Source organism: Eriocheir sinensis, chromosome 40 (assembly GCF_024679095.1).
Source record: "Eriocheir sinensis breed Jianghai 21 chromosome 40, ASM2467909v1, whole genome shotgun sequence".
Classification (NCBI taxonomy): Eukaryota; Metazoa; Arthropoda; class Malacostraca; order Decapoda; family Varunidae; genus Eriocheir; species Eriocheir sinensis.
Genome location: NC_066548.1, coordinates 9,027,049 through 9,050,759, shown reverse-complemented (window position 1 = coordinate 9,050,759; position 23,711 = coordinate 9,027,049). Strand labels below are relative to the sequence as shown.

General features: G+C 43.5%; 1 long non-coding RNA gene across 1 annotated transcript in view; it reads right to left on the bottom strand.

Moving 5' to 3' along the window:
* Nucleotides 1-1,795, bottom strand: part of LOC127009441 (uncharacterized) — a 95,274-nt gene extending 93,479 nt beyond the window's left edge. The window contains exon 1 of the long non-coding RNA XR_007761984.1: nucleotides 1,730-1,795. This is a non-coding gene — a long non-coding RNA (uncharacterized LOC127009441). The remainder of the gene's footprint in view (nucleotides 1-1,729) is intronic.
* Between the last annotated feature and the right edge of the window lie 21,916 nt (nucleotides 1,796-23,711).

The following is a 23,711-nucleotide window of genomic DNA, read 5'->3' as shown; positions in this document are numbered from 1 at the left end:
GTCTGGTCGTGAGTGGTCGGTAGGTCGGTCGGTGTAACTGGTCGGCTGGGTGGTTGGTTGGTCCCGTCCTCGTCTGTGGTCTTGGGGTCTCGCGGTGAGTTAAACATTTTATTTTACATCCGTCACTGCTCGCGACACCGGCCTGCCTCGCGCGCCGTCTGAATAAGCCATTTACCGCGATTTTCCGAGCCATGAGGTGCAGGAGGAACGCGGCGCGGCGAACGGGGCGGCGCCGGATTTATGGTAGCAGGAAGGAGTGGCGCTCTCAGCCAGAAGAGTTTAGCGGCTTAGCGTGTTGTGTTGAGCAGCAGCAGGAAGGTGGTGCTGAGTGTGGCGGGGGAGTGGAGGGATGGGGGGGTTGAGTGATGGAGGGGCCACCTGGGGTGTGCGAGTGCGGTAGGAATGTCCAGTGAGGAAGGGATGGGGGTGTAAGTGGAAGGGAAATGCAGTAATGGGGATAAAGTGAAAGAAGAGGAAAAATAGAAGGCTGCAGGGGAAGATGAAGGAAATAGAGAGGCGAGCTAAGGAAATAGAGAACGCGAATGTCCACTTAGGAGGGGATGGTGGGTTAGGAGAGGGAGGTAAGTGGAAGAGATATGCAGTAATGGGAGTGAAGTGAAAGACAAGGGGACAAGAGGACTGTTTCAAGGCTAGGGGAAAGACATGGAGGAAAATAAAGATCGGGAGTTTGGGATGAAAATAAGATTACATTAAGAAAGTTCCATAAGAAAACAAAACTGACGACCGGAAAGAAAAACAAAAGAGGAATTATCAAAAGAAACACAAAACAGAAAATACTCCTGAGTAAAAGACTACGAAATAACTAAAGATCACAAACAAGAACACAAACTTACATCGGCGCTCCACACACACACACACACAGATCTTCCCACAGACACCACTTCCCCCTTGACCACGGAAGGCCAATATTCAGGTGCAGTAATTCCCTCAAAGTTGACGCCAGGTAATGCCCGCGCGCCGCCTCCCTTTATCCACCTGATGACCAGGATCGTGTCTGCGGCGCTGATTTGCTTCCTGGAGACAGCCGGCCATTCAGCGTCCAGTCAGTGGCAAATCCAGCTGGAGGGGCGACCGCTGTACCTTGATGGGCTGGCAATCTTGTCCTGGCCTGAAGACTGGGGTGTTGTGGGTCGTATGAGTTATTCTTTGCCTTAGCTGTTGTTTTACTCGTTGTTTTCTATTCAGGGGAATATTCGTTGGCCTAGAACAACGTTTCCCGACCTTAAGGAAGTGGTTAGAAAAAAATGACATATCGCAAACCTTAACAAATACCCGAATGCAGAATAATGGATGGAAAATAATGAAGTTTTATGTTATTTACAGGAAAATAATTTATGTTTATCAGAGGTTTAGTTTCTGCACTAATTCTTGTTTTGTTTGTTTCCTGCGGCGATGCCACAGTGACCTTGCTGTTTAGGCGAGGGAAAGGTCAACATGAAGCGCGGAGTAAATTTCTCGTGAAGGTTGACTATTTTCATCTGCTGTCGAGTGACCGAACATGACCCGTGTGATATTTATCGAGTTCCCTTCCATTGTCATTTCTTGCTAATGGTTCAACATGGAATAGGCTGATATACACAAGAGAAAAGGCGTCACTAGAAAGATTGGAACGCTGCAGAACAAGACAGGGCCGACGACCACCTCTCAAAGGGAAACATTCTACTGAACCAAATCGTAAAAACCGTAAAATGCAATAAATACTACTCACTGTTGTCTTGGCCCGACGTGTGATCGTGTGGATGCAACATTTTCCATAATCATCAGATGGTGTCCTGGAAATAAAACAAATACCAGATGAATTTGTTCCAGATATAACAGTATTATATTTCCATGTCCATTCCCTTTAACACTTATTTATAATATCAAGTCATTTCAAAGACCATTACCATTATTATTTGACGACGTTGGCTCGATATGTGATAGGCATGCAAATAAAAGTAGCTATAATATAAAGCTGTTTACTGTGTTATTAGATTTATAGGACGACTGAAAATTGAATAAACGATGAAAATATTACATGATAAGCAACAACAACAAAGTAAAACAACAGATGGAGATCGCTAATTCTAAACACACAAAGGTCATTAAATTTGTAGAGACTGAAAATTGAATGACCAATGAAAATATTACATGAAAGGCAATAAAAAAAAAGATGGAAACAGAGGGAGAATATAGCACACTAACGCTAAACACACCTACAACATACAAATACACAACCAAACAATCAAACAAACACACAAACAAACACACGCCCGCTCGTCACTCACAGATGCTGGAGGCGAGGGCGACGCGCGCTGACAGGTGTTAACACTCGATTCAGCGCCTCGGGGCACCTGAATCATGTACGCGACAGGTATGAATGTTCAGTCATTGTGGCGAATAATTGCGCGGAACACTGACTCAGTGCGGCGGGCGAGACAATGAAAAGGCCAATGCGTTGAAGGTGATACGAGCCGAGGAAAAAAAATGAAATACGGAGACACAGCACTGAAATGATGCGAAAAGGAAACGTTAGGAGAAAATTTTAGTCACTGTAAATTTAGGTAAAAGGGTAGACATAAAATATATAGGAATGAATTAGTGGAAGGTGATAAGAGCCGAGGAAAAAGTAAATAAAACACGACAAAGCAACACTGAAATGATGCGAACAGGAAACGTTGCGAGAAAATTATCAGGCATTGTGAACTTAGGTAAGAAGGAAGACATAAAAGAAATACAATAAGTTAGAAGAAGGTGATACGAGCCGTGGAAAAAATAAATAAAATACGGCGACACAGCACTGAAATGATGCGAACAGGAAACGTTAGGAGAAAATATTAGTCGCTGTGAACTTAAGTAAAATTGGGTTTTTTTATTGTTTTGTGTTGCATTTTTATTGAATTGTGTCACATTTCATTGTATTATGTTGCATTTCATTGTACTGTGTTGCATTTCATTATATTGTATTCCATTTCATTGTTTTGTGTTGCATTTCATTATATTGTATTCCATTTCATTGTTTTGTGTTGCATTTCATTGTTTTGTGTTGCATTTCATTGTTTTATGTTGCATCTCATTGTTTTGTGTTGCATATCATTGTATTGTGTTGCATTTCATTGTATTGTGTTGCATTTCATTGTATTGTGTTGTACATCATTGTTTTGTGTTGAATCTCATTGTATTTTGTTACATTTCATTGTATTGTGTTGCAATTTATTGTATTGTGTTGTACACCATTGTTTTGTGTTGAATCTCATTGTATTTTGTTCCATTTCATTGTATTGTGTTGCAATTCATTGTATTGTGTGGCATTTCATTGTTTTGTGTTGCAGAAATAGGAATGAGTTAGAGGAAGGTGATACGAGCCGAGGAAAAAGTAAATAAAATACGGCGACACAGCACTAAAATAACGCGAACAGGAAACGTTAGGAGAAAATATTAGTCACTGTGAACTTAGGTAAAAAGGTAGACAAAAAAAATACAATGAGTTAGAGGAAGGTGATACGACCCGAGGAAAAAGTAAATAAAAAACGGCAAAGCAACATTGAAATGATGCGAACAGGAAACGGTAGGATAAAATATTAGTCACTGTGAACTTAGGTAAAAAGGTAGACATAAAAAAAAATACAGTGAGTTAGAGGTAGGTGATACGAGCCGAGGAAAAAAAGGCGGCAGCCCTGAATGACGCAAACAGGACACGGTAGGACACATTTATTAGTTATTGTGAACTTGGATAAAACGGTAAACATAAAACAAAAAGGAATAAATTAGAGGAAGGTGATATGCGGCAAGGAAAAGTAAATATATAAAAGGCGACACTACACAGAAATGGAGCAAACAGGAAACGTTAGGGGAAAATTATCAGCAGTAGTGAACATAGGTCTTAAAAAAAATTGAAATAAAACATAAAACAAGAGGGAAAAAGAAATAAGAAAAGGGTGACTCATCTCTGAAATGACGCACACAGGAGACGCTGGAACAAAATTATGAGACAACGAATTTAGGTAAGAAATCAAAACAAAAATAGAACATGAAATAAAAAGGAACTAATCAAATAAAAACAGATTAACAGTACCAGAACAGAAAACAAACAAGAAAAAAAAGCAAATAAGACACAAACACAAAACAAATAACCTCTTGGAAACTACGCAACAGAAAATAATGTAAAGTTGGCAAATAAAAAAAATATCATGCAAAAAGAAACAGAAGAAAAAAATAAAGCTGAAAATGCACTGATAACCGTGGGATAAAATTACACCAGAAGAATTTGAATTTTCACTGAAGGTACAAAATAAGACATAACAGGAAAGTCACCAGTAATTGCTCAACAAACGCTTGACGGTGAAGAGGAGAGAACATTGTAATGATTGAAATTCCGCGTAAGTCGAACCAGGAATGAAACAACAAAAGTGGGAGCTTCGAGGGAAAACACGATACGTAGAAATATTACAAAAAAACGAGAAAGATGAGAAATCGCTCACACTCACTCTCTCACTCACACACACACACACACACACACACACACACACACACACACACACACACACACACACACACACACACACACACACACACACACACACACACACACACACAAGTACATCAGGTTTAACAACAGATCAGAAAACGTTTGAAGGGGATAGTGGGAGTAATACAGAAATTCACATTATCCTCTTCGTATGTAGGTTGTAGGAGGTAAAATATAATCAACACACACACACACACACACACACACACACACACACACACACACACACGCGCAAAAAAAAAAAACTAACTAACTAATTAACTGAATAACTAATTAACTAACTAACTCTTATTTGTTGGTGTCTGTCAATCGCAAATTTCCACGAGAGAAACTTTTAAACATAACATTTTTTCCTACATTCCTTTTTTTTATTTTCCTTTTCAACCAAGTGAGAAAGAAGTCCAAAAACTCGGGTGAAAGCATTGGATTATACAGAACATAAAAGGTAATGAAAGATGTGGGCTGGAATACTCACCTCCACTTTGTTCTATACACTTCATGCCACCACCACCACCACCATCACCACCACCACCGCCGCTATGTATTTCCCTCTCATGCAATCCCTTGTCACTCCTCGTCACAGCAAACGCAATACGCTTACACCAACAGCCTGTCAATATAGCTTCCGACACACACGCACACACACACACACACACACACACACACACATACACACACACACACACACACACACATCCATACACTGCCCTCACAACCTCACCTGGTCACCTTCCTTCACCTTGCAACACACCACACCACAACACAGCACACCTTCGCCATCTCCCCTTTCTTCCTCAGTCCTGTTCTCTTCCTCCCACTCTCCCTCTTTACATTCTCCCTCGCTCTTTCACCCTCTCCCTCCTTCCATCCTTCCTTCCTTCACTCCCTTCTTCCTCCTCCCTTCTGTTCCCTCCCTTCTCTCAACACTCCTTCCCACATCCTCTTACAAAACACAACCTCCCCGCAATCCATGGCAAACTGCAACACTCCAGCTAACAGGCTAAGGATATACAAAGTCTCTAGAAAGCATTTAACGTTTCATGCAGTTTCAGTATTTTTGTGTGGCCGTGAATGAGAGGATGAAAGCTCCAGAATCCCTCTCAAGGACTCTCGGCGCCTCCTATGACGAGTCTGAGCTGCCTGTGTGAAATGGTTGGGACGTCGAGGCTGCGGCACATACCTGGGAGGTGGGCAGACAAGGCTTCTCTATTCATTGTTACGTGGCCAGCAGCGGCGGGGGGATGCACGTAGGTGCCTCGGGGTGCAGGTAAGGGTGGTGCTGGCGAGGGTAGTGGTGGCAGTGGTGGTCGAGTCAAGTAAACACAGACACACACTTTCCGTCGCTACATTTCCTGACGCCACACACTGCCACACTACAAGCCACACCACACCACGCCACAATGAACTCTAGGCCACATCTCAGAATCGCCACACCACAGTATATATAGCCCGCCTCACCACATCACATCACATCATGGAAATCAATACCACAATATATGAAACAACACAACACAACAGGAATTACAATATTACACTACACACCACACCCCAGAAACTCCACAGCACATGACACAACCAGTCTCCCTCTCACCATCCCACCACATCGTGCAACACCACAAATACAAAACAGCAACACAGCACAACACAAAAGGTGGACGGAAATAACAACAAAGACAGCGAGAGCAAGATAAAAAATGTCGCCTCGTTTACAGGTTCAGCAAACACACAAAAGCAACACCACAATACACACCAAAACAGCACAAGACAGCATGTAGACAGGAATAACACCAAAGACAGCGAGCAAAAGAATGCGTGTCGCCTCGTTGATTGCTTCAGTCAAGGCATCCGTCACCTTACAAAGCACACAACACAACAGACAACAATACAACAACACAACACAACAGGTGGGCAGAAAAAACACCAAAAACAGAGAGAGCAAGAGAATGAAGATGGTATTACAAGACACTTTTGCTCCTCACATCAGCTATTTCTAAAGGTCAAAGAGAGGGTCAGTCGGGTTCTAATGACTGTTTCTTCAGGTTCATGGTACAGAGGAAGGGTCACACTACCACTGCAGTCACAAAACTACCCCTGGATATGCCCACAACTCCTACGAAAGCCTTGTCAAATATGTGTTCTTGGGCGACGAAATGACTTATAATGCAACCCTCAGTGAGTGTGGCCTCGTTGATAGCGTCAGTAAAAGCATCAGTAACCTTATCAAACACAGAACAGCAGCACCACAACACACAACCAAACAGCAACACAACAAGTGGCCAGAAATATCACCAAAGTCAGCGAGAGCAAGAGAATGAGTGTCGCCTCGTTAACGGCTTCAGTCAAGGCATCAGTTACCTAACCTGAGCCGCTTCCCAAGGCTAGACGGGCAGGAAGGCGGTGTGTCAGTGGGTCATGATGGAGGTGAAAAGCGATTAACCTGCCGTCACAAGCTGGCCTGCGTGAGGGCTTCGGCAATCAACACTGTCTGCCTTCCACCTCACCAACAAGCGGAGGAATCAAGGAGTGTCATGAATGGCTATATAAACTAAAGGCTCTCAATCATGAACGAGTAACAATCCTTTCTTTGCTTTTACGGCAGAGAAAATGGCTTGAGGGCTTCGGCAATCAACTCTTGTCTGCCGTTCACATCACCACAGAACGCAAGGAAAAATTAATGTTGTGAATGGCTATAGAAAATAAAATCCCTCAATAATACAAGTCACAATCCTTTCTCTTTATTACAGCAGGGAAAGCAACTCAAGAGCAAAACATACAAAACAAAGACGCCCGCTTTGCACTGCTCATGTAAAAGAAAGTGGAATGAGAGACCAAAAAGAGAGGGATAATTTCTAACCTCATCTGCTAATTTGGTGCCGAAATATCACCTGTAAAAAGAAACCTTGAAGGGACTGAGGAAGGAAGCAGAGGAATCTAGGAGTGTCGTGAATGGATATAAACTAAACTCTTTCAATAGTACAAAAGTAACAACCCTTTCTAACCTCACCTACGGCTATGGTACCAAAATTTCACCTAAAATAAGAAACCTGAAGAGAGTGAGGGCGTTCTCTTCCGCAGTACAGACTAGTAATGTTGTTTTCCTCGGCACCGGCGGCAAGGACAGACCCGGGTAGCCGTAGAGACTGTTCGATATGCATGACAACAACGCGGTGGAGTTCTTGGACCCTCGGCTGGAACACAACACAACACCGGCACCAGAACAAGGAAACCAGGGACACAGACAGACCCGCCGGGAATCCAGCGGTCAGTTTTGTCCGTCGCTGGGGAAAGCCATACCGTATACTTTTTTATTTGCTTTCCCATTGCGATTGCTTTCTTTGACCTGTTCTCTACATTATCTATTACCTCTTCCATCGACTGCCTCTCTTTTGCCTTTCCCCATAACGTGACGGTCTGTAGAGTGACAGTGCTGCGTTTAGTTGCCGAACGTCTGCGTCATCTGCGACTGACTCCGGACTTCGATCTCGCTAGGACTCTTCGCATGACTCTTTTTAGGTTCGAAGTGCATGGAACAGAAAGATGAAATTACATTGGTTACTCTAGTATGAAAAATAATGCCACAACAGTGTACTTGAACCCAAAAAGTGAAGATGAAGTGCTTGAGGGTTGAAGGTTAAATACGCAAGGGAAAGAAAGGACAGAGTGTGTGTGAGGGTGAAAGAGATGAGAGACTTCCCCTCGCTCTTGACGCCCTCCACAGAACTGCACTTCTCTCTCACCCCTTCTCTCTCTTTCCTTCTCTTCCTCTTTCTTTTCTCTTTTTTTTCCCTACTCCTCTTTTACCTCTTCTTTTTCCTCCTTCTGCTGTACCACATGTTGAATCGGTGACCTTCCTTCTCCAGCTACTCTTCTTCCCCTTCCCTTTCCAACGGAGAATAACAAAAATGATTCCAAGATTGAGAAATGTATCTTATGAACAAAGGCTTAAAGAAGTTAATTTATTCAGCCTATCAGAACGAAGAATGCGAGGCGATCCAATAGAAGTGTTTAAAGTGTTTACAGGATTCAGTGATATTAATGCGGAATATTACTTTACAATTGATCGATCATATAGAACAAGAAGAAATAACAATTTCAAGATAAGTGATAAAAGATTCTCGTCGCACGAAGCCAAACACTTCTACAATCGAGTCGTTAATGTTTAGAATTCTCAACCCTGTGATATCGTTGATAGTACAACAGTTACGGCCTTCAAGAATAGATTAGACAAGTATTTTGAATCCAACCAGCAACAAAGATATTACTCATTGTAGTAATAACGTTAAGTTCTTTCGAATACTGGTGTCCTTGTCCGTTTTTATCGCCCGGTTAGTGGTAGCAGTAATGGTAGTTCTTTCCTCTTTCCTACATAATTTCAATGCAGTTTTTCCATGCTGCATGGTTCTTTTTCCTTTCCTACCAGCTTTGGCTGGAGGGCTGAGGGGGAGGGGGGGGGGTAGGAGCCGTCACCTTTGCTGTCCTTCATCTTCCACCTTTAATTAGATAGTTAGTATAGCTTGTCACAAACAGCCTCGTAAGGACCAGCAGGTCTCCTGTTGTTTGTTCTTACTATGTGTTACTTTGTGTTCCTCCTCCTCCTCCTCCTCCTCCTCCTCCTCCTCCTCCTCCTCCTCCTTCTCCTCCTTCTCCTCCTTCTCCTCCTCCTCCTCCTCTTCCTCCTCCTCCTCCTTCTCCTCCTCCTCCTCCTCCTCCTCATCCTCTTCTTCCAATTCCTCCTCTTCCTCCTCCTCCTTCTTCTGTCGCACATGTTGCATCGCCTCCACTTCCTCCTCCTCTTCTTCTCCCTCCTCCTCCTCCTTCTACCTCCAACTCCTTCTGCTCCTTCTTCTATGCCACGTGTTGCATCTCCTCCACCTCCTCCTCTTCCTCCTCTTCTTCCTCTTCCCCCTCTTCTTCTAATACCTCTTCTTGCTCCTCTTGCTCCTTTTCTGCCACGTGTTGCATCGGCTCCACCTCTTCTTTTTCCTCCTCCTCCTCCTCCTCCTCCTCCTCCTCCTCCTCCTCCTTGCTTTACGTGCGTCGTCCTGGCCGCGACGTAACCACCTCCTCCTCGGCAATTCCAATACAGTTAGCGAGGGAGCGAAAGCGCCGCCCCGACGTGTGCTGAGGCCGCTGTAATACGAGCTTTTGCCCCTTTGATCGCCCTTAATTCCACTATCTCAGTCCGGGCTGGTCGTAACGCCACTCGCGGGTCGTCGGGTCGTACGTAAGACCATCGCTAACCACACACTCACACCCATGGAGGTTCAGATTCCTTTCAATTGCGTTTAAGAGGATTCGATTCTGTGGGGGTAATAATAGCTTTTGTGGAAGGGCTGGATTGCTCGTGGTGGGAGGAAGGGGGTTGGTGGTGGTGGTCTGAGGATAAGTGTTAGGAGTATTCAAGCGTCTATACCCCCTCGGTGCTATTTGGTTTGTGTCATCTATAACTTGCAGGCACAACACGGCGCAAGGCGGGAACAGCGTAATGATAGTTGCCTCGATCTCGGATTATAATAGTTTCTCTTACGCCCCCTCGCTCCCTCCCTCCCCCTCCCCCTCTTTACCCCTCCTCCTCTTACATCCCTATGCTCCCCCCCTCGCTCCCTGCCTCTCCTCCTCACCCCCCTTCGCTTACACCCCCTTGCTCCCTCCCTCCCTCCCTCCCTCCCATGCTCCCTTTCCTCTTTCCCTCACCCTCTCCTTCTCTTACCCTCTTTTCCCCTCTCAGCAACTTCAACACTCCTCCTTTTTTCAACCTTTTCTTCCTTACCTTCCCTCTCTCTTCCCTTCCATTCCCTTCCCTTCCCTTCCCTTCCTTCCCTTTCTTTCCTCCTCTCTCCTGCCCTCACCCTTCCCTCCTTCTTTACTTTTTTCCCTCTCTTTCCTTTTCTCCCTTCATTCCTTCATCTCACACTTCCTCCTTCCTTCAACTCTCTTACACCCTTCTCCTTCATCTCCCTCCGTCATGCACTCCTTCCCTCCATTCTCATTCTTTCCTTCTTTCCTTCCTCCTTTCCTTCTCTCTCCTTTCTCCCTCACTGATGTCCTCTTCCTCAGTCCCTCCTTCCTTACCTCCTCCTTCTTTCCATTCTTCCTCCTTCTTTCCACTCTTCCTCCTTTTTTCCTTTCTTCCTCCTTCTTGTCCTCCCCTTCCCTTCCTCTTTCGTTATCTCCTTTCATCCTTCTTTCTCTCCTTTCTTCCTTACTTCTCTCCTCTTCCTACTTGCATCACTCCTTCACAGACTCCCTCATAAACCCACCCTTTCTTCCCCTTTCCCCTTCTCCTCTTCCTCTTCCTCTTCCTCCTCCTCCTCCTCCTCCTCCTCCTGGTTATTATTTTTCCTCGCTTCGTCTCCGGGATAATTAAGGGGGGGAGGAGGTTGCCAAGTTTCAGCGGATAATTAATGGAGCATTATACCCCAGGGGGCGGGAATGAGGCAAAACCAGGGGGGGGAAGGAGGAGGAGGAGGAGGAGGAGGAGGAGGAGGCGCAAGGGGACATTGGTATATGGATTGATTAGTTATATTGTGCGACCAGACTGAACGGATGTGAAGGGAAGGGAAGGGAAGGGAAGGGAAGGAAAGGAGAGGAAGGGAAGGGAAGGAAAGGGAAGGGAAAGGAAGGGAAGAAAGAGGGAAGGTAAGGAGGAAAAGGTTGAAAAAAGAGAAGTGTAGAAGTTGCTGGGAGGGGAATATGGACATGGGAAATATGGGAATGATATGATAGAAAGAAAGGGTTGTCAAGTGATGAATGAATGAAGTAAATAATGATTAAATGACGGATGATAAGAATAAGGAAGGATGGAAGAGTTGTGCTACGAGAAAATAAGAATCAGGATGAGGCAAAAAAAACAAAACAATAAAGGGAATTAGGGAGAACAATGACAAGGAATGAGTAGATGGATGAGGAACAAGTGTTATAGGTGCAAGGAGGAGAGGAAGAAAGAATCGACAGGAGGTAGAAAGGGAACAGGAAAGCGGATGAAGAACAGTTATAAAGAGAGTGAGTACAACGATATCAGGATTGGTGAGAGACGAGTACTTTGTGTTATCTACCGGAAGGAATTAAAAACTACGCTGATTACAAAGAATAAAGAAACTGTCAGATGATATAGGATGTGAAAAAAAATGGAGGGTCTTACAGATTAGTCAGTAGAAGGGTTATGAGAGAGTAGAATTATGACCAAAAAAATGGAAATGTTATAATAATGGAAGTGAATAAAATAAATGAAAAGGGAAAAGGGAAATGAGAGAAGGAAGAGCATAAACAAACCAGGAATAAAGGGGAGAGAGAGAGAGAGAGAGAGAGAGAGAGAGAGAGAGAGAGAGAGAGAGAGAGAGAGAGAGAGAGAGAGAGAGAGAGAGAGAGAGAGAGAGAGAGAGAGAGAGAGAGAGAGAGAGAGAGAGAGAGAGAGAGAGAGAGAGAGAGAGAGAGAGAGAGAGAGAGAGAGAGAGAGAGAGAGAGAGAGAGAGAGAGAGAGAGAGAGAGAGAGAGAGAGAGAGAGAGAGAGAGAGAGAGAGAGAGAGAGAGAGAGAGAGAGAGAGAGAGAGAGAGAGAGAGAGAGAGAGAGAGAGAGAGAGAGTGCCACTTTAGTAAGATTTTAACTTTGTTCGCCAGACACTCCTTTAAAAAGACTTGTCTCCGTTACCTTGTCCACCACCACCACCACCACCAACGCCATCACCACCACCACCACCAACGCCACCACCATCACCTCCACTACCATCACCATCATCAATTCCATTCTAATCATTTCCAATACTATTAATACCAGTGCCACTACTACCACCAAAACACTCCATCATCACCACCACCATCATTACCAGCACCACTACTAACAGCAACACCACAACCACAATCACTCCCATCACCACCATCACCACCACCATCATCATCTTCACTACTACCATTATTAAAGGCACCTTCATTATCGTTATCTGCAGCATCACTATCGTCATCAAACTCAACTCGATAGTAATAATAATAATAATAATAATAATAATAATAATAATAATAATAATAATAATAATAATAATAATAACAACAGTAGTAAAACGAACGCTCATAAAACTATATATAAAAAACAAGGCGAGCAATTAGAGAAAACAACCATCAATACCGAAGGATAAATACAAATAAAGAAAACTAATTAATAAAAGAAATATTAGAATCACACAATCCAAACGAAAGAAAAAAAATAAACAATAATATAACATCTCCCAGTTCAATTCCCTTCCTCCCTCCTCTCCTCCCTCCTTTCCTCCTTCCTCTTTTTCCCTCACCTCGCCAGCCACTCTCCTCCTGCCCTTCCTTCATCTCCTCCTCCTCCCTCTCTCCCTTTCTCTCTCCCTGTCCGTCCCTTCTCTTGCTTGTCGAAATAATACAAATTTTATTCGGAAATTCTATGGAGAAGGGAAGGAGAATATTTTGAGGTGGATGTGTAAATTTTGGGAAGAGGGGAGACTGGGAGAGTGAGGAGAGGGAGGAGAGGGAAGAGGAGTCAACGGGGAAGAATGGGAGGTGAAGAGAACTGGGAGAGAAGAGATAGGGGAAAGAAGGGAGGGTGAAGAGAAGAGAGAAGGTAACTAGGAGAGAGAGGGAGAGCGAGAGGAGAGGGAAAAGGGGAGAGTGAGGGGAAACAAGGGAAAAACGAAGAGAAAGGAGGAAAAGGGAAATGGATGAGTGGGAGAGGGAGATGGGAGAGGAGGAAAGGGGAAGATGGAGGGAGAAAGTGCAAGGAAGGGAGGAAAAGGAACTGGGGGAGAGGGAAGGGAAAGGAGAGAGGAGTGAGGGAGAAGAAGGGGATGTGAAGAGAAGGAAGGAAAAGGGAACTGGAAGAGGAGGAAAGGGAGGAGAAGGGAAGGGAAGTTGGGGGGGAAAGGAGGGATATTGAGATAGAGGGGTGAAAAGAGAAAAAGAGGAGGAAAGGGGGAGAGGAGATGGAAAGGAAAAAAAAGGATGGGAAAGGAAGGGAGGGAGGGATACAACTGATACGAAAAGTAGTATTTCTAACAGGAACAAATAGAGGAGAGGAGAGAAGAAGGAAAAGCAAGTTGGGGGGAGGAGGAAAAAATAAAGAGGGAAAAAACAGGGAGAAGGGAAAGTGTATACATCAGGAACAAGAAGAGAAAGGGAGAGAAAATAGAAAAAAAAGGTTACGAGGAAACGAGAAAAAGTAGGAAACAGTGGAAAGGAAAAAAAGGGAGGGAGAAAACAAGGGAAAAAAAACAGGGAGAAAGAAAGGTGTATACAGCAGACAGAAGAAGTAGAGGGAGAAGGGAAAAATAGGGAGGAAGGAGAGAAGAGGGGAGAAGGGAGGAATGAGAAGTAAAGAAGAAAAAGAGGAAGGAAACGCAAGGAAAAAACAAAAAGAGAAACAAGAAGAGGAAACGAGAAATATGATAAAAAATAGAAATGAAAGATGAGGGATTGAAAGAAGAAAAGACAGGTAAGGAAGAGAAATTGGAGTTCAAGGGAAAAAAAATCAAGGGAGACAAAAGGAGGTGCATGCAGCAGAAGGACGGAGAGGGAAGGAGGGGAATAAAAAGGAAAGAAGGAAACAAGAGAATGAGAGAAGAATGGATAAAGCTGAAGGGGAGGAGGAGGAGGAAAGAGAAGGAGAAAACAAGGAAGAGGAAGTCAGGTGTATCAGGAGATGGAGGCAAGGGATTGAGGGAGAGGAAGAGGAGGAGGAGGAGGAGGAGGAGGAGGAGGAGGAGGAGGAGGAGGAAGGCAGGTACAGCAGCAATAAAGCCACGGAGGTGATGGACGCTGGTCTGAATTTGGGTGGGATTCTCGAGCGAGGTTTCAATCATGACTCCCTCGCTCTCGCTCTTGCTCTCTCTCTCCCTCTCCCTCTCCCTCTCTCCCTCTCTCTCTCTCTCTCTGCCACTCAATCATTCACTTTTACTCTCTCCACGTGTCATAAGAGAACGGAATCTTAACCTTCTGATGACTCTTGAAACGCCACACAAGAAGATGAGGGAAAGAGAAATGAAATGAAGTAGGAAAAGGAAGAGAAGGACAAAAGTGAGCAGTGGAGGAGGAATGCAAAGAGGATGAGGAGGAGGATGATAATGAGTGATGGGAGTAGGAGGAGGAGAAAGAGAGGGAAAGAAAGACAACGTTGGAGAGGAGAAAAAGGAAGAGGAGGAGGAGAAAGACGATGAAGAAACGGTGAGAAAAGAACAATAAAAGTTTAGGAACAAGAAAACCAACTGAAGAAGGAAGAGCAGGATGAGGAGAACGAAGAAAAGAAAGAGGAGTAAGAAGAAACGATGGAAGAAGGAGGAAAAGCACATAAAGTAAGAACAAGATTATAGATTATAGCCACAAGAAAGCCAACCACAGAAGGTAAAAAAGAAGGAGGACAAGGATGAAAGGAACTCAAAAGAAACAGTGAATAAACAAATGGAGGAAGAAAAGAACTAAGAGAAAGAAGAACAACGACAAAAACGCTGGATAAACAAAAGAAGAAAGAGAAGAAACAGTAGAAGGAAGAACATAAATACAACCACAATTTAACCAACTACAGAAAGGGGAAAAGGACGAGGAAAAGGAAGAACAGGAAAAGGCATCGAAGGAGAAGAAGGAAAGAGCAGTCGCAGGAGGAAGAGGAGGACAAGGACGGCGCAGCAGGAAGAGAAGGAGCAGGAGGAGGACACGGCAAGACCAGAACCAGCAGCAGGAGGAGGAACAGGACCCCCAAGACTTGCTTCAGGACGACCTAAGGACTTTAATATTATGGCGCTCCGTGATCCCTCGACCGCCCACCTGATTATACCCGGCGTACCTGGCTTATAATTCCTCATAATACACATCACCTGTAATGGGGAGGGATTATTATATTCACCTGGAGGCCGGGAGGGAGGGAGGGTGGCAGGGAGGGAGGAAGAAAGGAGAAACGAGAAGGAAGAGAGAGAAGCGGCGGAGGAGGATGAAGAAGTGGAGGAAGAGGAGTACAAAGATGATGAGAAGGTTGGAGAAGAAGAAGAAAGAAATGAAGTAGAAAGATAATGAGGAAGAGGAGAAAGTTCAGAGGGTGGAGTAGGAGGAGAAGGAGGAGGAGGATAAGAAAGAAGAAGAGGAGTAACAATATTATGAAGAAGAGGAGGAACAGGAAGAGGAGGAGGAGGTAAAAAAGGATAAAAAAAACACTCCTACCAATTCACAATAAAAATAATACGGAAGAAGTAAATAAATGAGTAAAAAAGAAAGGGAGGAAAAATAAGTGGAGAGAGAGGCGATAAAAAAAAGAGGTTGAAGAGAGAGAAACAGAGAATATAAAAAGGAGTACAAAGGAATAGCCAAGAAAAAGGGAATGAGGAGCCAAGTGGACGGAATGGAGAATAAAGACAGAAAAGGACGAAAATAGAGAAAAAGAGAACGAGTACAAGGAAGGAAAAGAAAAACAAAGAAAAGGGAGAGAGAGAGAGAGAGAGAGAAAGAGAAAGAGAAAAGAGAATAAAAGGTAAAGAAAAGAGAAAATGAAAAAAATAACAGAAAAGAGAGAGAGAGAGAGAGAGAGAGAGAGAGAGAGAGAGAGAGAGAGAGAGAGAGAGAGAGAGAGAGAGAGAGAGAGAGAGAGAGAGAGAGAGAGAGAGAGAGAGAGAGAGAGAGAGAGAGAGAGAGAGAGAGAGAGAGAGAGAGAGAGAGAGAGAGAGAGAGAGAGAGAGAGAGAGAGAGAGAGAGAGAGAGAGAGAAGGGGGGAGGGTTACAGTTCTAATAAGTTTCCACGCTAAAAATCATCGCCCTTTCATATAAGTCGTAAATCTTTAAAATAAGTCAATTAAGGTGTTCGCTTGACTCCCCTTAATGAGAAGCAAGAGGTTAATACGCCCCCCTTTACCCCACCGCCCCCTCCCCTTCCCCCATCGGCCCCACGCCCCCCCCTCTCATTACCTACCTCTCACCTGCCCCGCCTCACCTGTCCACCCACCTGTCTCTCCCGCCCACCTCTCTCTACACACACACACACACACACACACACACACACACACACACACACACACACACACACACACACACAATTAACTCCGCCCGGGCCGCCTCGCCACACCTCGTTATACTGGCCGTTTTGTTTTCACGCGTGGCCACCTGCATCGCCTCCTCCCGGGCCGCCGCTTTCCCCTTCACCAAGCCAGCATCCGAGGCCTCTCATGGCGCCCCCATCTTGACACCTATACCCACACACACACACAGCTTGCATCACAGCTGCCCCGACATCCTCCTCCCCACCCTTCCCTCCCTCAACACCTTCCATGCCCAGTGTAGTGTTCAGCGCCCCTTACTCAGCACACAGAACACCCTCTCCTCTCCTCGCTGCCGCCGCCGCCGCCGCCACTCCAGCCTCGCGGATTATAGGTGAATTATACTCGCTATTAGTCCACAACCTGGCTTGCTAACCGGCCAGCCGCCCGTATAATTATGACAAACTCTCCTTCCTCTCCACCCGCGCCGGATGTAAAATATCGGCCGGTCTGCAGCCAGCACCCGCCGCCGCCGCCGCCGGGTAGTTACCGCTGGCTCCCTCAGGCAAAAGAAAACGAGATTTCTGCTTATCGTTTCAGAATCTTGGCTTCAAGGTAATTCTCAATGTATACATACAGTATATATATATATATATATATATATATATATATATATATATATATATATATATATATATATATATATATATATATATATATATATATATATATATATATATATATATATATATATATATATATATATATATATATATATATATATATAATATACACACACACACACACACACACACACACATATATACACATAATATACGTATTCATACATCCACATCTAAACACAAAAGCAAACGCACACACGCGTCTACACATGCACACAAAAATACATGTATGCATACATAATTACATACAAGCATACTGTTATAAATACATACATACATGTATATACATAATATACTTACATATAAACAAACATACGCAACTGAATCCATATAAATGTGAGAGAGAGAGAGAGAGAGAGAGAGAGAGAGAGAGAGAGAGAGAGAGAGAGAGAGAGAGAGAGAGAGAGAGAGAAAAGGGGGGTGCCTGTAGCTCCTGGCACCACATTAAGTCTCCTTTCCTCCCTCTCCCTCGCTCCCCCGAAGGCTTGCGGCTACTTGGGCTAATTTTCAGAGCCATATTCTCCCGTCTTGTGGGGAGGAGAAAGGAAAGCCAGAGACGAGGCGACGAACCGACAGGCGTGCGGTGAGGGGGGGGGGGGGGGGGTTAAGGGAGGAAAGGGAAGTGGGTAAGGAGAAGAGAGAGAGGGAAGGAGAGAAGAAAGGGGATATTAACAATCCTCCACCATATGTCTGTTCACTCCTTTTTCTTTCCTTTTATCTATACCTTGCTTAATAGTTCATTTAGTCTTCTTGCTTTCGCCTTGATTGAAAACACAGATAGGAAGGGGAAGGGGAAGGAAAGAGGGAGAGAGAGAGAGAGAGGGAAACAAGGAGAGATGGAATGATTGAGGAAAGTGACAGGCCACTTAAGAAAGGCCAAAGAGTAAGACAGCCCCTATTGTCCTCCAATCTGTTGTCAGTGTGAGCCTCAGACCAGGGTGACGGGTCGCTGCAGACCACTTCGCACATGTATGGATGTAAGGCCATGATGGGCAGAATGTGAGGTATGTAGTGGTACGATGTAGGTGCTCAATACCTGCCAATGTGCCTATGTATCAATGCCTTACAGGGTTAACTTGGTACCACTGGGCCAATAGGGTTTCCTCCTTATCCTTCTTCCTCTACTCTACTTCCTACCCCTCCTCCTCCTCTTCCTGCTCTTGCTCTTTCTCCTACTTTCTTTCCTCCTGCCCCTATCAATACATTTCTTCCCCATACTTAGTTAACTTGGTCACACTAGGTCCCGAAAGTCACACAATTGCCAATACTAAGCTAACTTGGTCACACTGAAGTCACACTGTTTGGTGCAATGATGTATCTTGGTCAGACCATGGGTCATAAACTAGGTCAGTAGGTCAAACTGGGGATAATTTCAGATCTAATTAAGTGCAAGAGGCTGCACAATAGGTCAAACACGAAGGTCAATTTCAAGGTCAATTTGAAGGTCCTTAAATTCAAAATGAAGGGTCAGACTTGTGGTTATGATTGAAGTAAGAATTAAGGTCAAACCCACCCGTTATTTACCTTTTCACTTTTACTTGTTTCTACTTCTATAATGTTTTTTTTTACTTTGTTCTTCTGTCAACTTTTACTCTTCTTTCACTTCTGTTCTCCTATCGCGTTTCTTTTCTTTTATACTTTCTTCTCCTTCGTATCTTCCTCTTCTCATTTATTTTCTCTTTTTCGTCTGGTCATACCTCTTTGTCTGTCTTTCTCACTTCAACTTTCTATATTCACTTTTCTTTCCTTGTCTTCACCTAACGTTTTTTTATCTTATACTTTCTCCTCCTCTGTGTCTTCCTCTCCCCTTCCTCCTTCTTTACCCTCTCATTTCTTTCTTCGTTTTCGTTTGTTCATTCTTCTTTGCCTGTCTTTCTCAATCCAACTCTCTATTTTCATTCCCTTTCTTTTTTCACCCTTCTTCTCCTCCTCTTCCTCATCCACCTATTCTTTTTTTTCCCTTTTCTTTCCTTCTCTCTTGTCCCCAGCAGCCAGATCTATCCTCACTTCATGCCCTTTTTTATTCTTCCATCTCAGGTTTAATTGTTTTTCCCTTTTCCTTTCTTCCTCCTTTTTTCTGTGTGATTTCTTGCAGATTTGTGTGGAGTTTCCTCGCTCCCTTTCTCTATTTCTGCCCTTCAGTCCGTCTGTCTGTCTCTGTCACTCCATCCATCTTGCTATTTATTCTCTCTCTCTCTTTCTTTCTTTCTCTCTTCTTCTCTCTCTTCTCTCTTTCTTCTCTTTTTCTGCTCTTTTTTTCTTCTTCCTTCTTCTTTCTTCTTCTTCTTCTTCTTCTTCTTCTTCTTCTTCTTCTTCTTCTTCTTCTTCTTCTTCTTCTTCTTCTTCTTCTTCTTCTTCTTCTTCTTCTTCTTCTTCTTCTTCTTCTTCTTCTTCTTCTTCTTCTTCTTCTTCTTCTTCTACTTCTTCTTCTTCGTCTTCTTCCTCTGCTTCAGCTTCAGCTTCTTCCTCCTCTTCTTTCGTTTTCTTACTTTCGTTCTCTTTATTTTACCTTCCTTTTAAATTTCCTCTTCGCCCTTCTTCCCTGACTCTTCCTGCTCCTCCCCTTCCAGTTCATACTCTTCCTCCTACTTTTCTCCTCCCTCCTCTACCTATACACTTCTCTCTCCACACCTTTCCTCCACACACCTCTCTTTCCTCCACACACCTCTCTTTCCTCCACACACACACTTGTCAAACTAACCTACCTACAAACCTACACCTCCCTTACTTTCCCTTTCTTCTCTTTCTTTTCTTTCTCCTCCCACTCTATATACCCACCACCACCACCACCACCAGTATCACCACTACCTCCTCCTCCTCCTCCTCCTCCTCCTCCTGAGTGGCGAGCAGACAAGTCGTGATTGGCGTAGTTATTAAGACCGCCGCCAGCCAACCCAAACAGCGACTCAATTAAAGGGACTATGCCGCTCACAAAATACAGGTGTGGGGGGAGGGGAGGAGGAGGGGAGGAGGGGTTGGATGGTATTGGGAAAGGGGAGAGAGGGGAATGGAATGCAGTGAGGGGGTTGGGTGGCTGGGATGGGGAAATGGGTGGGGGTTGGGAGGGGGTTGAGATGGAAGGGGAGCAGGGAGGTGGAGTGGGGAGGCTAGTAGGAGGTTGGAGGGGCTGGGAGGGATGGAAGGGGTTTGGAGGGTTTGGGAGGGTCAGGGGCGCATGGGGGTAGAAGGGGTTGAGAAGGAGAAGGGCTGAGATGGGAGGAAGGGTTGGGATGGGGAAGGAATGGAGGGTTTGAGGCTGTCTCTCTCTGCATCCTTTATAGTCTATTTATAGCTCTCAGTGGCTCAATACTACACTCACTGTATTACTACTACTACTATTATTATTATTATTATTATTATTATTATTATTATTATTATTATTATTATTATTATTATTATTATTATTATTATTATTATTATTATTATTATTATTATTATTATTATTATTATTATTATTATTATTATTATTATTATTATTATTATTATTATTATTATTATTATTATTATTATTATTATTATTAACATCAGCATTATTAAACATTGAGATAGATAGAGGCGTAAGATCACACATAATATAATTAACAAAGTCTGTAACCACAGTACACCTGAGACACATGGATTATTTAAGGACAAAGGGAATACATTACAAGGAGCATAACTGAGAAGCATAAGGTCAGGCTAAGATTATCTAGCAAATATATAATCGGTATGAGAAAATAAAATGGCATTTAGTTAGATTTGAATTACTGAAAGAGAGGTATTCAGACGGAGTTAATTATAAATGATTACGTCCCCTGTGAGGTAAAAAGGAATTCACTTGCTACTCAAATGTGTTAACACTCTCTGCATTGCATATTTCAAGAGACAGAAAGGGTTTCAAGCACGAACAGCTCTTGGGGAAAATCTCTTCTGGAACACTTCGCTTGCTGCAGCGGTAACAAGGGTTGTGATAAGAAATACTTAGTTGGTGTAGATTATCGACTGAGAGGCAGTTAATCTGAAACTATGCGACAAAGAGTATGAGATAAAGTGGACTGAATTTGGCATAACACGCAAGGAACACTGACGATCATGTCGCACATCACATGTTCAGAGCACTGAACATTGGCTGTCCCAAAAGCTCCATCAATTATGGCTAGACAGGATAGCAAGCGTGAGACATCGGAAAATATCTGTCAGAAATGGAGAAGTCTGCAAAAATATGGATGCTAAGCTTAGCTAGGCTTTTAACAGCAAAAATAAAAATCTAACGAATGAGTGTGACACTCTAACATTAACTCTGGATCGAGAATGACACTAGGAATAATTTCCAAAGATACATTTAATGCGAAAAAAGTTTGGGAATAGAATGCCATTAATAGTTATTAGGCAGCAAGAGCGTAAGACAATAATGCTCTTAGTCTTCATCGGACTGAACTACAAATCCAACTTTTGATACGAGTTAACATATGCAGAACCGTCCAATGATTCAAAGACGTATATTGAAACAATCTAAAGGAATAATGGACAAAAGCGTAGCATCATGTACATGGCAAATCAAATTATTCACAGTTACCTCGAACACACACACACACACACGCACACACACACACACACACACACAATCCCCACACACACACTGAGCCACAATTCATACACCACACAACCACATATACAATAATACATACGTAATCTTACACATACATACAAGCAAAAATACATATCCACAATCCACATGCAATTAGCCAAGCATACATTTATACCTGGACACACACACCCTTGCTGCTCACTCCCCAATACTTCCTCTATTAGTCTGATACACACTTTCCAATATGTAGTTCGGCGGCGCGGAACACTAAGGAGCCGCGCACGAGGAGGTGGCCGAGGCCGCTAATGGCTCTGTATTGCCGCTGTTTATCACCGCCACAATGAACTCATTAACTCTCTATTCACTCCCCGAAATTAATACTTCCTTCCATTACCTGTAATTAGAGCCACAATTATCTTACTCCTAATAATGGTTTAACAAGATAATGCAGGCACGCGGACTAAGGCGGCGGCACATTCTTCTAATCTCCGAAGCATTCTTTACCGGCTTTTAATTACAGGTGTGTGCGGAGACTGGTTGTAGGTGTAGTGATGTTGAGAGATGTGCTGATGATGAGGGTTAACAAAAGTAATCACATCACCGCAAGGTACTACAGAACATTTGTTTTTATTGCAGAAACACTACTTCCTTATATTTCATTTATTTTATTTATTCTATTTATTTTATTTCTCCTATAATTGCAAGGACACCAATTACTTTTTTTTCTTTTATTTATTTATTACTGCAGGAACACTGATCGCTTTTCTTATCTTTTATATCTTTTATTAAATTGCAGTAAGACCCAAGACTTTTTTCCTTTATGTCTTTTCTTTTTTGCAGAAACACCAACAGCTCCTTTTATTATTTTTTTTTTATTGCAGAAACACCAACGGCTTTTTTCTTTTACTTCTCTTTTGTTATTGCAGCAACCACAATGGCTTTTTTTTCATCCCTTGCCCTGAGAAATATCTACAGTTAAAATTTACAGACCAAAAATTTTAAAATACTTTGACGAGCTAACATATTTTTTTTTCCATTTTTGTTTTTGTTTTTATTTGTCACGATACATAAACCCAAATCCTAAACAGACTTAACAACGTATATTTTTTTCGTTCATTTTTCTGAATATTGCAATCCTCTATTACTGCAACACCGCTCAGATTCTCTCTCTCTCTCTCGGGGGTGGGTAGGGAGGGGAAAAGAGAGAGAGAGAGAGAGAGAGAGAGAGAGAGAGAGAGAGAGAGAGAGAGAGAGAGAGAGAGAGAGAGAGAGAGAGAGAGAGAGAGAGAGAGAGAGAGAGAGAGAGAGAGAGAGAGAGAGAGAGAAACACAGAGGCAGAGACAGAGAGAAACAAAGAGAAAGAGAGATAGGAATAATGGAGAATATTCAGAAAGGACTTTTGTACTACAACGGACTATAGCAAGACTTATAAATGATGATAATGATGACGATGATGATTACTCCATTCCAACACACTCCCTTCATTTCCCATTCCCCTCAACAGCCTCTCTCTACGTCGCCCCCACATCAGCCCTTCACCCTTACCCTGCTCTACCCCTCCCCACCTACTATACTCTCACTGTCCCCACCTCGCCCCCAGCATCCCTCAGCCCCTCTCGTGCTGTCACTGTATCAGGCGCGTCCCTGTTCATCGGAGGTAAATATTGACACGCTGGTAAGAGAGTGGGACACCCTTTGATCTGAGGAGGGAGGGAGAGGAGGAGGGAAAGTCGGAGGGAGAGAGAGGGAGGGAAGACGGAGAATGAAGAGGAGGAGGGAAGGACGATGGAGATGAGAAGGGGTCAGTGGAGGTAGGAATAAAAGGGAGGGACGGAGGAATGAAATAAGACGTAGATTGAAAAATGAGAAGGAAAAAGAAGAGAGAGGAAGCGGGTTGATAGACAAGCTGAGATGAAAAAAATAAAAGAAAATGGAAAATTGTCATACGAGTCGGAACACATCAA